Genomic DNA, 15633 nt, shown 5'->3' on the forward strand with positions numbered 1-15633 from the left:
TTATGCATTGGAGCGGACGAGGAGCGAGCGGCTCCATTCTGTAAATTAAAGGCGAAGCCTTAATTTCTGATGGCCGGACTGATCCCGCAAAGGTCACAATTACAGACTCAGTTGGTATTTTCTTCTTATCAACCGCCTGTCCACACCGATAGACTGAAATAGCACCTGCTGGCGAGAACAGCACTAGTACTTTGGAGGGTGGCATGTTGGCATCGACGCCACGCACTAGACCTTGGGTACATGCTAAATTAGAAGGTATGAACGCGCTCACCGGCTGCGATGCAAACGTTGAGCACTTTAGTAGATCTAGGACACAGGACTGGTCTGGCGAAAAGCACAGTATGCCTCCGGTGCCGAACTGGCGGACCTCCATTATGGACTGGTACTGGGCCGTCACTGACCGTAATTCCGCCTGAATGATTTTCGGGTTTTTCATCCGAATGATGCCATCATTGTTCGGGACTAGAGCCATTGGAACCGATAATATTCCGTTGCGCAAGAAAAGATCAACTGGCACCTCCTTTAGATCCGTAGAAGCAGACCAAAGAAAAGTTTCTGGCCCTGGCGAAGATAAGGGCTTCTTCTCTTGTCTGAACTGCACAAAAAACACTGATCAAACAACTATTGCAGTATAAGAAACGATGATAGATCAATTAACCAACAGCAGCTACTTAATTCTTGGCCACACCCCGAGAGCAAGGCTGGAACGACTTCTTCGTCTTTTGGACTCGGTCAAGGACACGCGCGCTGCTTTGTTGTCGCCACCACTGGCACATACGCGTGGCAATATGAATCTTCCTCAATTTTTCTTCGCATATTATTGATTTCTAATGTATGTGGCATCTGCCTTTTATTTTGCTTTGTAACCGTTACTACCTACGTTTGTTCATTAGTAACAGCGTTTGTAACTACGAAGGCGGTACGGTTACTAACCTTCCCGTTACTTACTGCACTTATTAACCAATAGATAACATAGGTGCACACCAAGGAATCGTGCAGGATGTGGAAGTAATTGGCAAGGTACGATGCAGTGACCATAGAATGGTATGGTCTCGAATTCGCCTAGACATGAAGAAGGAACGACAGAAACTCATACGCAAAAAGCCAATCAATGTGGTAGCACTGAGAGGGAAAGTACAGGAATTCAGAGTGTCGCTTGAGAACAGGTACTCTGCTCTTAGTGAGGAAAAAAAAAACCTTAGCGTAGATACAATGAATGATAATCTGACGAGTATCATTACGGAGTGTTCAGTGGAATTTGGAGGCAGGGTAGTTAGACAAGACACTGGCAAGCTTTCCCAGGAAACGAAGAACCTAATTAAAAAACGTCAAATAATGAAAGTGTCAAGTACAACACACAAAATAGAACTGGCAGAGCTTTCGAAGTTGATTAATAGACGTAATGTATGCGATGTAAGAAGGTATAACATGGAAAGAAATGAACACGCTCTGAAAAACGGAGAGGAAGCGTCAAAGCAGTGAAGAGGAAACTTGGGATAGGCAAGAGTGGGATGTATGCATTAAGTGACAAAGAAGGCAAAATAACTACCAATATGGATAGGATTGTTAAAATAGCGGAGTAGTTGTACAGAGATCTGTACAGTAGCCGAGACAACCACGACCCTAATACTATAAGAACTAGCAGTAACACAGATTAGACTCCACCAGTAATGATAGAAGAAGTCACAAAAGCTTTGGAGAGCTTGCAAAGAGGCAAAGCTGCTGGTGAGGATCAGGTAACATCAGATCTGCTGAAAGATGGAGGACAGATTGTGTTAGAAAAACTAACCACCCTGCTTACGAGGTGTCTCTTGACGGGAAGAGTACCAGAGTCTTGGAAGAACGCTAACATCGTCTTAATACATAAGAAAGGAGATGACAAGGACTTGAAGAATTACAGGCCGATCAGCTTGCTCTCTGTAGTATACAAGCTATTTACAAAGGTAATTGCTAACAGAGTAAAGAAAACATTAGAAATCAATCAACCAAAATAACAAGCAGGATTTCGAACAGGCTACTCAACAATTGACCACCTTCATACCATCAATCAGGTAATAGAGAAATGCTCAGAGTATAACCAACCACTACACATAGCCTTCATATATTACGAGAAGGCGTTTCATACACTAGAAAATTGAGCCGTCATGCAGACACTGCGGAATCAGGGCATAGATGAAGTATATATAAACATTCTGGAAGAAATCTACAGGGGATCAACTGCTACCATAGTGCGTCATAAAGAAAGCAACAGAATACCAATCAAGAAGGGTGTAAAGCAGGGGGACACAATCTCCCCAATGCTACTTACCACATGCTTACAGGAGGTTTTCAGAAGCCTAGAATGGAAACAGTTAGGGATAAGAGTTAATGAAGAATACCTAAACAACCTGCGCTTCGCCGATCGCATTACATTGCTGAGTAAATCAGGGGACGAATTGCAACTCATGATTTCGGAGTTAGACAAGGAGAGCAGAAAGGTGGGTCTTAAAATTAATCTGCAGAAAACGAAAGTAATGTACAACAACCTCTGAAAGGAGCAGCGCTTCGAGATAGGTAATGGTGCACTTCAAGTTGTAAAAGACTATGTCTACTTAGGTCAGGTAATAACCGCAGAGCCGAACCACGAGATTGAAGTAACTAGAAGAATAAGAATGTGGGGGAGCACATTCGGCAAGCGCACTCAAATTATGACAGGTAGATTGCCACTATCCCTTAAGAGGAAGGTATATAACAGCTGTATCTTGCCGGTACTTCGCTACGGAGCAGAAACCTGGAGACTTACAAAGAGGGTTCCGCTTAAATTGAGGACGACGCAGCAAGCAATGGAAAGAAAAATGGTAGGTGAAACCTTAAAAGACAAGAAGAGAGCAGAGTAGATTGAGGGACAAACGGGGGTTAAGGATATCATAGTTGAAATAAAAAGGAAATGGACATGGGCCGGGCATGTAGCACGTAGACAGGATAACCGCTAGTCATTAAGGATAAATAACTGGATTCCCAGAGAAGGGAAGTGGGTTAGGGGGAGACAGACGGTTAGGTGGGCAGATGAAATTAAGAAGCTTGCGGGTATAAATTGGCAGCAGCAAGCACAGGACCGGGTTAACTGGCGGAGCATGGGAGAATCCTTTGTGCTGCAGTGAAGGTAGTCAGGCTGATGATGATGAACATAAGTGACATGTAGTAAACCGAAGTTAGTAAATACTACAACGTTTTCTTAAGAATACCTCTAGTTATTAGTTAAGGGGGTACTGTGAGAGCACCCATACGTAGGCGGCTAGAAAGATAGATAGATAGATAGATAGATAGATAGATAGGTAGATAGATAGATAGATAGCTGCTCAAACTACCTGCAGAACGCGAAAATTCTTCGCAACAATTAACATGATCTACTTGTAGCGTACTTCACTGCAGTCGAGCAGTGGCTTTGGAGATCGGCTGCTGACCAGAAGGTAATAGCTTCGATCCCAGCCACGATGGTCGCATTTCGATAAAGACAGAAAGGTAGAGGCACATGTACTGTGCGTTGTCAATGGGTAGCCAAGAACATAAGATGGTCGAAATTTCTGGATCCCGCCTCACCGCGTTAGCCTAGGCGAATGGATGGACAAACAGACGGACGGATGAATGGACAGACAGACCGACAGACAGACGCACGGACAGACAGACAGACGGACGCACTGACGGACAGACAGACCGAACAACGGACAGACGGGTTCATGCATGGAGGAAAGGGTGGACGCATGGACGTACGCACAAATGGGTGGACCTGATTGCCAGTGCACCATATGCTTTCCAAAAGTGCACTCGGATATATCCATATGCATTCTACCACGATCCGAGAGACGTGCATATACTTACTGTTTTCCCGCAGGTCGGGGTTCGTATTCGGGCTGTGGCGACTGCATTTCCCATGGAGGCGGAAATGCTGCAGGCCCATGTGCTCAAATAGGGGTGCACGTTAAACAACATCAGGTGGTCAACATTTCCGGAGCCCCCCACTAGGCATCTCTCATAATCACATGGTGATTTTGGGACGTTATATTCAATGTGCCAATCTAATCAAATTTCATGAATCCTCCACTATGGCATCTCTACTCATCATAGCGTGTTATTGGGACATAAAACGCCACGTAATATTACTATTGGTTTCATTAGTATAATTTGCACAGTCAAGGGCGGTTCATAGGTACTCACTAAAAGCCAGAAATGAAGAGGGGTATAGGCCATACGTGTTTCAAGGCAAAACTGTTATTTGGCCTAACTTGCGGCCTCGAAATAGAAACTCAAGTTACAGCAAGCAATGCACCCTGCACACTTATTTCGGCGCAAACAGCGTCGGTCATCGACAAACTGACGAGCGGTGATATGCGTCAGCATTGATATACATGTGCCGTTCAATATTACAGCGTTATCACTAGTGGGCACGAAAGTTACAGAAGGATCTGTAATTTCGCGGTTTGCGCGTAATAACAGAAATCTTCTGAGATTCTATCATGCTGTCATCATGTCGCATTAACTAAAATTGTAGTCAAGTGTCATTCACTGAAGCTCATTAATTGCGGCGTTCCCAGGGTTCCCATCCCGCTGGCGCAAGGGCTGCATATCGCTTTACCGTATTCGGTGTTGCTAACACCCATGTTGCTGTTGGCATCCTCATGCAACAGTAAACATGTGAAAATTTAATGTATGTCTGTGCGTGCAACTTTTTTACACATATTTACCATCATTTCATAACGTTTCGTGCACTAAAAATACAACACGGTAATTTTTCTTCCGCATGCTTCGCAAAACAATTATTCCGAAGGTACCTGAGATCTGCCTATCTTTTTTTTTGCATCCGGTTTCGTATACATAATAAAAACATTTTTTTCATACCGGCCAGACTGCGTGAGAGACAATGAGCAATTTATGTTGCAGAGACTTTTGTTCTGTTTTCAGAACCGGTAGCACAAAAAACCTAAAATTACGAGGAGTGATCGGTAAATGGCAATGGGAGGCAAGGAGTAAGATAGGTGACGTCATTAACGGAGCCTAAGTGTGGTGTTTCATCTCCCCAACCACGCTCTCAGCCCGAATACTCCCTTGATCACAGCCGTTCTTTCCAGTCGGCCAAAGCGGTAATGGCAAATGGATCCACCTTCAAATGGTGCTATCACAGATAACACATATTAGCACTCGGGCCGGCCTTCGAGAAATGTTGGAGGGAAGTGCAGGCCACTCCGACAAGGACGGCGAAATTCACAGTTCTCAGGGCGTCCTTGAAAGCCCACCGTTAAACTAGCTGCTGCTAAATATAAGGAAGCTAAATGGTAAATGTTCCAGCGCCCCCTAGCATGCTTGTTTTAGGCAGCCTTTTTCTGCAGCCCATTTCGTTTTTTTTATTGAAAAGCACAATTTCTAATTTTTCCTCGACTTGCATTTGCTGTTTACATTGCTGTTTACAGCAGTAAAATTGACTCCGCTATTCAAGAATACACAAATATGTAATTATGCGTCTGTGTGTACATATAAAGCAAGAGATAAATAATATGCCGCGTATATGCATGTTCCACTGCAAATGTCGTCGAAATAGAATTGTCTTACGCCTGAAGAGAGGGAACAAAACGTTTATTTGATCTTCTGTGCGAGAAAAAGAATGAATCGTATTTTGGAGGCGCTGCGTTACAAGGAGTTGATGCTTTCAGCGGAGGCAAGCGAGCACATGGAGACCCGGACGACACGTGAGATATTAGTGCTCTATGGCAGTCATCTTGGAAAACGAAGCGCACGACGGGCACATCGGTCTCGGATCTCATAAAGTGTTGAACGCAAAGCGACGAGTAGGTGCCACCACCGTGTCGCCTTAAAAAAGCGTTGGAAACACTTGCCTTTTCGTTCATAGCGTTGCATTGTCAGCACAGCGCGATAAACGCTACCGTCCTTTGAATTACTTCTGTACGCATTTTCTAGTATAAATATACGCTTACAGAATATCGACGTGTTCTTATTGTGCCACAAATATGCGCAGTATTTGCTTTTTAATTGACCATCGCACAAGTATGAACCCTGAAGCTCGAGCAATAATGTTGGGTGCTGCGGATGGGGTCAGAGTTTGGCCGTTCTGAAAAATGTTTCGATCAACAAACCGACAAGTATACCGACAGAGAGACAGACAAACAAATTTGCATCGAAGGTCCCCGAGAAAGACTATGTTCTTTAAAAATGGAGAGACATGTGAGTGCGTGAGCGCAATATTTAAGTTCCCTACAACCAGCATACCACCTTGGCGAAACGACCACAGCTTTTTTTTTCGTGTAACCAAGGAATCATTTGACTGGAAAAGCGTAAAGTCTCACAAATTAAACGCCACAAAAATTTTAGGAGTCCATCGAGTACTAGAGGAATTGCAAAGATTTCTAACAGACTGCAATTGCATTCTCTCTTCTCTCGTCCCCGACGAAAGCGCTGGAAGCTAAGCAGCGATGAATGGGAGGGGCTAACAAAAAACATCACGCACCTCGTAACCTTGAGCACTTTTTAATTTTTTTTCTTCGAATAGATGTTTTTTTTTTTCATTGCGATCACGCGTGCACGCAGGGACAAGTGACTGCTTCCCACGGCGATCTCTGTAACGACCAAGCGCGCCATGTTCAAATCAGTCAATGGCTGATAAATGGACGCACGGACGGACAGGAAAACTAATAAAAGAATGAAAAAACCTGCAGGATTACCGTCCCGGGCTCAGGCCACCCCGTCATTTGTTTGCGGTGAGGCGTAGCCTTTCTACTGCTGTCGGGGCCCACTGGATTGCCCACAGTTGCTCGTGGAGATCTGAGCTAGTCAGCGCACTTAGCCAACACTCCTCGAGAAGGTCCGGTTTTATATTGTCCTCTCGGTATATTTCTGTGACTCGTGTGCACCGCCACATAATATGTGCCATACCTGCGTGTTCGTGCTTACAGAGTGTACAGCTTGTTTATGGGTATTGACTGGAATATACTCGGTTCGGGTGTACTGGATTTGAAAAAGGTTCTGGTTTTTTGAGATTTGTCTTGCTGTTTGTGTGGTGGCGGATATTCTTCTAGTTGTCGCTTATAATGTACCAATATGTCATGATACGTGACCACTCTGTCTCTGTCGTTTTGTATCGCATATTCACTATTGTCATCACCTCCATCGTCCCCATCGCCTCCACAGGAGTCGTCCCCTGCCTACTATGAACCGTGCGGGAGGCCGGGATGTCTCTGTCAGAGCCATGGTGGGCTAGCTCTCGGACGGTTCGGTAGGCTTTCTTGTTGAGGTTTTGAGGGATGGTCGTGTCTTCGATGTTTCATTGCCTTATGTGGGCCGGGATCCATTTGAGGTATTTGGGTACAATTTTGCCATTCCGGAAGTTTTATGCTCTGCTGTTCAGGATTTTGGCCGCTTCGGTGGAGACCTACCCCTTTGTGAAATTCCTAATGCCCATCTTGGAGTCACTATTTACTAATCTGTCATGTTTTTGACCATTGACTACAGCCAGTGCAATGGCAATTTTTCCCGCTGCCTCCGACGATCTGGTCCTTACGGAGCTCGCGGTCACGGTCTTCTTTTTTGTGTCTATGACCGCCATTGCGAAGAAGGAGCCATGCACAACCCTATTACTTATATCATTATTTCGGAATTACCGGGCGACGTCTACAAAAAGCACACCCTCCCGCGCACCATAGTTTTTAAGGATCATTTCGTGCGGCATTTTCGCCTCTCAACATTGTGTACACGGTGCATATTTCTGGGATGTTTTCCGTAACTATGGCGGATCAGACGTCCGAATGAATCTGCGTCTTCAGACTTTTCATTCTGTGGCAAATAATAGAGATCTTTTCCATAGTTTCTCTACCCGCCATGGTTCTAGACAATCAATCGTTCTAGTTGCGCTATCCTCTGTGCTTCAGTTATCTCGTCCAGCTTGTTGTACTCCGAGTTGTGGCACCCTTTCGTTCTTTGTATATTGCAGTAGACCCAGCGCAGCTCTGTATGCTTTTCTAATCCGCGCGTCGACTTTGTCTTTTTCGGCTTTGTTTCAGTGGACGAACGCCGCTACGTACGCGACATGGATGATCGCGAAGGCCTAGACGAGTCGCACTAGTTTCTTTCTTTAATGTCCCTTAGTTTATTGAATATTCTTTGTATTAGCTTAACAGTCGTCATGACTTTCTTTTCCAGGTGCGTTAAGGTTTCCCCATTGGTTCCCTTGGCTTCGATCCAGAGAACCAGGACTCTGATCTTCTGAACCAAGGCTATCGCCGTGCAATTTTTAGTGGTTATCCTGATTCCTCTTTTGTGTAATTCTGCTATGTTTCTGCAATGTATGCCTAGTCTCTTGAGGTGGTATAGTAGCAGTTCTGATTTTCCGGGTGAACATTGCAATCCGGTGCCATCCAGATGACTCTCGACTGTATCCACTGCCTCTTGAAGTTTATTTTCCATCTCGCCTTCACCGGTGTCTTGCGTGCTCCAAGTTGTAATGTCCTCTGCATAAATTGTGTGATTAATGCCTTCAATTCACTCTAATTTTTCTGATAATACAATCATGACAAGGTTGAAAAGCATCGGTGTCACGATGAACCCTTGCGGTGTGCCAGCGCTTGGATGGTCTCCTCCTCGTCCAGTCTAACAGTGGCAGCTCTTCCTGTAAGGAAGTTTTGATGTACTTGTACGTGTGCTTGCCTAGGCCGAGTTGCGCAATTCGTTTTAGAATGACTGCATGCGACACGATGTCGAATGCCCTCCTTATATCTAGCCTGATTATTGCCCTCATGCCTCATTCAATGGTGTCTATGACTTGCTCCTTTAGTTGTATCATGGCATCTTGTGTGGAGAGCCCTCTTCTGAAGCCGATCATGTTTCTGCGGTTTACGTTGTTAGACTCCAGGTAGCCATTAATGCTTTTCAGGAAAGCATGCTCCATTACTTTGCGGACGCAAGAAGTCAGGAAGATGGGCCACATATCCTGGATTTCTTGGTGTTTACCGGCTTAGGAATGTAGATCTCGTCGAATTTCTTCCATTCGTCGGGTATTTTCCCGTTTCTCCAGCACTCGTTGACAAAGTCTGTCAAACGGCTCGTTCCTTGGTCTTCCAGGTTCAGGAGCATCTTGTTGGACATTTTGTCGGGACCTGGAGCTGACTTGGTCTTGATAGTCTGCAGGACTGCCCTGATTTCTTGCTATGAAAAGTCTCTGTCAAGATCTTCGTTGGGAGAGTCTGAGTTTTCCTTGTGTTCGACTGCCTGGGGTCTGCTGAGGTAGGGCTTGACGACTTCTTCACTCATCTGATGCATGTTCTCTTTATACCTGTGTTTTATCTTGGTCATTTCCGCTTTTACTACCGTTTTCGTGGCCGACAGGTCCAGCAGGTGCTTGAGGATTTTTCATGTCTTGCCTGTGTTTATGTTGCCGTCCATGGCGTCGCACACTTTGTCTCATTCCTGATGGCATAGATGTGTACAGTCTGTTTCGATGTGCTTGTTTAGCTAGGCGAGTTTTCTTCTTAGATTTCGGTTGTGTGTTTGCCCAAGCAGTTGTTCTTGAATAAATTTTTTGGCTTTGACAAGGTGTGCGAGCCTGCTGTCCATCCGCATTGAGAGGCTTCCGCCACACTTATCTTCCTCTTCTCGTCGAGGCAACCAGTTATCCCACTCCATTTCGGTTGTCACATTTTCTACGTCACGTAGAAGTTCCCTGCTCCATTCTCCTGTGTTTTTGATGGGTCTCTGTTCTTTCTCGCTTCTGATTTTCCAGAATTTGTCCCAATCTACACGCCTGATTGTCCGTTTGCAGTTCCTGATGGGATTGCCTAGGGCAATGCTGAGAAACGTGTGATCACTTCCCAGGTCTTCAAAGGTGGTTTCCCACGTGATTTACCCGGCATTTTTGCAGAGGGTCAAGTCTGGCGTGGTGTCCCTGTTAGGACCTTCACCGATTCTGGTGTGAGAGGCTGGCTCATTCAAAATGGCTAGTCCAGTATTTTCAATGTAACCGGCAAGGTTTTTTTTTCTCCTTTCTTCGACGAGTGCCCTTATTCCCACTGTGTATGCGGAGCGTTAAAATCTCCTTTGACGACAAGTCGGTTGTCGCCTGCAATGTTCATCGTTTCATTAATTATTTCTTTAAAAATATGTGTTAGGCTCTTTTTAGACGGACTGCAGTATACGTTTTGGACAAAAGTGCTGCTGTCCTGTTTCCTGCGTGGCATGACTTCTATGAGGACATGGTTGATAACCGTGACTTGTTTCGTAATGTGTGGAATAGCAACTTGCCCCTAGTTCACTAATGTGGTCACGACTGTCTCTCCCCTTTCGTTGTGTGCGTTGTTTGTGGGTGGCATACCACACAATTTTGGCGTGGTCGAATGTCTCCTGCAAAATGATCACGTCTAGTTTTTTTTCCTTTTTTGGCGGTTTTAATTAGTTGAGTCATTGCTGCTTTTTTATTAGACAATAAACGGCAGTTCCACTGCCAGATGACAAGTTTTCTCATTTTGGTGCCCGCCGTAAGTCTAAAAACTTTTCTTCTCTAGCTCTTCGAGCCAGTTGTCGTGTTTTAGTGCCAGCGCCTTACTCTCTGTCTCACTGTCATTAAGACGCACGACCAGCATCTCGAACATTTTCTCCATTTTGTCCGACAGATTGTTTATCATGTCCTCGAAGATGTCTGTTTTTTTAGTGCTAGGACGGGGTCTCTTGACATCTTTTTCTGAGTGATTTTGCTGTTTGGTCTTCGTCAGTTGGATTTTTCGCTTGGCGCCTGGTTGCTGTGCTTCCACTTCTGCCATTTTTACCTCCTCATCCTTCCCTCCCCTGTGATTTTGGCCTCTGGCGTGGAGACGGCCGCGATGGCGGTCGACGGAGGCGACGTCTGTATCTGCATTTTTGTGAGTATTTTATTGAGTGTTTGCTGTAGTTAATCTATTTTTTAGCTGATTCACTGTTTTGCTTTTTTTGCTTTTTCTAGCTCCTGGCTGAGTAGCTTGTTTTCTGTTCTGTATTCCTCCACGCAATTGTCTATGTCTTTGTAGTTATCCCTAGCATTCCAACTGTTGCCGGATCTTGCCGAATTACGATTGGCCACTACGTCTGACCAGCCCACCTTGTCTGAAGTTTTCTGTTCTCTTTGATACTTCGTTGTCGCTTCAGGTGTTTTTCCCCACGAGGTGGATCTCAGCCCGCTCCTGGTCCTGGGTCTGCTTCTGGACCTTGACCCTCTCTGACGTAGTCCCCAGGCTTCCAGCCTATACTTGGATCTGGACCCTGATGTGGATGCACGGTTTGGCTGTTTGTTGCTGCTTTCCCAGGTGTCCTGGTCTGGTGAGCCGGCTTCCCGCTTGAGTTCTTCTTTGCTTTCTTCGCAGCCCACCTTCGCGTCTTTACAAAGTATGGCATTTAACGGTTAGCCCTGGAAGTCCGATCTACCGTGCGGCTTGCGTCTCCGCAGAGCTTGCACTTGGGTGTGCATTCATGGTCTCTGGTAGAGTTTTTGGCACCACACGTCGGGCACAACTTGTCTGTCAGTCTTGGGCACACATCGGGCCTGTGCCCGAGCCTCCCGCACTCTTTACATAAGTCTATTTGCTTCCGGTAGAGGGAAACTTTCATCATAATGCTGTTGAAGTAAGCCCACATGGGGACCCTGCTGCCTTCGAACAGTAGTATGTGTTCGTGCTCCCCAGTCTCTTGGCGTACGACAATGAAAAGTTTCTCACGTCCACGAGTGCGTGCACGAGCTGATCATGTGTGTACTTCAAGGGTATGTTGCCAAGTAACCTCTTTGAAAAGTGTTCCGGTACCGAGACGTACGCGTTTCTCTCGTACGTCTTCCCACAGGTTTTTAAATCCTTGATTTTGACGAATTTCGTCACCGTCTTCTCATCTGGTGTGCTGATCACCAGGATATTTTGTGTAGGGTTGGGGCAGATCGTGAAAATTTCTTCGTTGTTCACTCCTGCTTCTTGGCGTATCGCTTCGTCAAGGCTGGCTCTGCACGTGTGCCTAATGCTCAGCCCGTCTGTTGGTCTGACGATTATCTTAATGTCATATTCAGGTAGCCTTGGCATCTTTCTTGCTTGTAAAGTCTTGCTCACTATGGTCTTCCCACACCTGTGCGTTGGGCTTCTTGAGCGGGTGCCTTTCTGTGCAGTCTCTTCGCCAGAGCTCACATGGCCTTTCCTTTTATACATGACTTCGATCCAGCCCTCCGCGTCGAAGTCAGCGTCTCGTCTCGTCGGATCGCTATCGTCCTCTCCTGAATCATTACTTGGAGTTTCCCCCACTTCTGCATCATCTAAGTCCATTCCGGAGGTGCGTCCGATCCCTTGGCTTACAACTCGGCACTGTTGATCGCCCTTCCCGAAGCTGGCGTCGGCCTTGTCGGTGTAGGCTTAGCTGGGTGCACTTGTAACTTTTAAAGCATTTTCACAATGAAAATGCTTTAAAAAAGATTTCTCACCCAGGTTTTTGGTGTCCAAGCGTTCGGGTGGACTTGCTCTATCTGGTGATGGTCGATTGCTAGGTATTTGACTTCATAAAATTGCGGAAAATATTCATCAAAGGCTGAGCTGACGTGAAGTGCGGCCGGAGTGGTGCGTTGCCCGGCAGTGTCTCTCGCTGATTTATTGATTGATTTGTGGGGTTTAACGTCCCGAAACCACCATTTGATTATGAGAAACGCAAAGTGTCTCTCCCTGATAAGTGGGCTCACTACGAGTTATTTTTGGGCTTATTGCGTGACTTTTTGAGGGAAGAGAACGCAATTTTTTCTGACTTTGATAATTTATTGTGAATTTCAGAAAACGTGCTGTGCTATAATAATTGGCTCACGTTTTGTCAGGAGCCTTTACTACCAATCAGCAGCATTTTCTGACCATGCACAAAATGTGCTGCAGGGCCCCTTTAAGCAAAGTTACTTTTTATGGGGCAACTATCTTTTTCGCGCTCCCAGATTCTTTTGGCATACAGTGACATGGTTGCTGAGATGCATGCATGTTTGCGTATAACATGTTCGTTAAATCGTATAAAATTACTGAACCATATCAGTGCTTTGGTATTTAACTTGTAAATTTCTGATTAGCTTTTAAGAGTAGTGCAAGCTTGAAATATTGCTGAAACTTATTGCATACCCAACATATTGGCCGCCGCTCAGAACTACTGCGATGGGGATTAAGTTCAATAGCAATATTCTGAACGATGTTTGTTTAGAAGGCGCGATGGCATCTTTTGAATTTTTGAGTTGTTTTAACAATGCAACTGCGAACGATATGTAGATATTGTTCATGCTTTTACACGAAGTTATTTGCATAGCGTGGTCGACTTCTGTATAACAAACAGAAATATTTAAAAGCATATACGCTTGATTGATTGATTGATATGTAGGGCTCAACACCTCAAGACCACCAAATGATTAAAGACGCTGTAGTGAAGGGCTCCGGAAATTTTGATCACCTAGGGTTCTTTAATGTTCACCCAAATCTGACCACGTGGGCCTGCAGCGATTTCGCCTCCATCGGAAATTCAGCCGCCGCAGCCGCAATTTGATGCGTGACCTTTGGGTCAGCGGTCGAATACCTTAACCACTAGACCACCGCGGTGGGGTACATATATGCTTGAGTCTACACAGGTATTGTAATAATAAGATCACAGGTTTTGCAATGAAAACTTCAAATTTATCCTAACAAAGTTTTTAAGCAATGTGATATCTTAAATGTGTCAAACTAAATATATAGTTGGTCAGTTTGTAGCAGTTTTTGTAGAGAGATGGTTGTCAGAAGTTCTAATTTCTGAATGGAGATATCCCAGTGACTACATCTGCGAGAGGAGCAAGTGCATGTAATTCATGTTTTACTGTTTGGCTGCAGTAAATAGTCGTCAAACTAATTGCAGTTAACATTTAATATTACAGGCATTGCGCTGCCGCCATAATGAATAGGACAGTTGCAAAAAGAAGCCTTTCAGCAGCATTTTTTGAATTTTATAAGTTGAGTTACCGTTTACTGTTGCCACTGCCTCAACGAACAGTGTAATTATTCAATATATTACCGCGGCAGAAAGGATGCTTGGGGACGCTATAACCACGGAGAGGTCTGTTTTGACAGCTGAGCTGGACTAATGCATCGGAAATATTCTGAGTTATTTATACCGGAAATGATGCTACAGCATATCCCACTCATTCTCGGAGTCAATGTCATACGAAGCAGTAGTCAAATACTTGCCTACGTAGCACCTTTTTATTGCTTTCAGTCAAGCTTTGGGAGTTCTGTGTATGTTGTAAGTAGGCCAGTAGCGAGGAATGTTTGTTTGGAGCGGGAAGAGCCGTTTTCTTGAGGCTTTAGCTACTTGATAAATCTGCCTATATGAGAGGCCACCATTTAGTGGCAGAAAAGGGTCATTTTGCTGTCGCCGTGCGTGGTTCGATACAAACTGTACAGCACCGGGGCTCATATCAACGTGAGAGCTGAGATAGAAAGATAGATATTTTTCATTCGGAAAACAGATTTTCGTCGTTACGTATGTACCGCTTGCATCCTCCTGTGTTGGTCATAAGGAAGCGACTAAATTATTTCTCAAGAGAGTTAAAAAAGAATAAAAAATGCTTGACAGTTATCAATATTATGCGAAGCGTATGGAAGGAAGGTGACTGTGTTGTATTATTTTACTTCAGCAAAACAATACGAAGTGACGCTATAGATATGTACACATGTTGTACGCACAAACATATATTAAAGAGTCGCATGTTTACTGTTGCCCAATGATGCGAAAAACAACATGGTTATTAGCAACATCAAAAGCGCTAAGCTAATATGTCGCGCTTGTGCAAGCGAGGATGGCGGTCCTGGACACTGCTACATAAATCATCTTCAGTAAATGGCACTTTACAACAAATATATTTAACCCGACGTGACATCTCTATAATAGTAGTACATATGTAATGTTCACAAGATTGTTTATCCAATCCTGCCAATATACCTGACGTTTCACAAACGTTATGGCCGACTTCAAAAGCCCCTCTGAGATCTGGCTGGCTCTGTGGAAGAATCTTTGATTGCCACGCAGAAGGCCGAGGTTCAATTCCTGCTGGGACCGTAATGTATTTCTGTAGGTAAGGCAGACTCAAGTTCTCGCAGTACCGTTCATCACCCGAGCGGAGAAAGGGAAATGCTCCGGTCGCGAGGACGGGCCGTGCATTCTTCGTCTTCCCATTACGCGCAAGAAAAACGTGTTCCTTGGGGCTTTCATCTCGCATTTTCCATGCTATGGGCACCGCTCTTTCGTCATCTGGAGCGCAGGCACGCGCTTCTGCTGCATGGCGAGCTGCTACATAAGTGGAAACTGACGAAGTGCTGGAAACTTCGCTTCAAGTCTCACCTAATCACCTGTGGTACGTACCCACATACAAGTGGCACGTATTCACCCCCTGGTATGTGTCACTGTCTGGCGGAAAGTGAGTCATGACGAACGTGACGGGATTGCGACATTCTTCGTGCCATGAGTAGCGAATCGTATTCGTTGAAAAATCTTACCCTTGACAGATTTTGGTTTACCCCAAGTTAAGGGTGTGATCACCAAAGCACCCAGACGTTAGCGGTTAGATGAAAATATAGGAACAGCCAGAGTGCCGGCAGT

The sequence above is a fragment of the Rhipicephalus microplus genome, chromosome 2 (assembly GCF_043290135.1).
Source record: "Rhipicephalus microplus isolate Deutch F79 chromosome 2, USDA_Rmic, whole genome shotgun sequence".
NCBI lineage: Eukaryota > Metazoa > Arthropoda > Arachnida > Ixodida > Ixodidae > Rhipicephalus > Rhipicephalus microplus.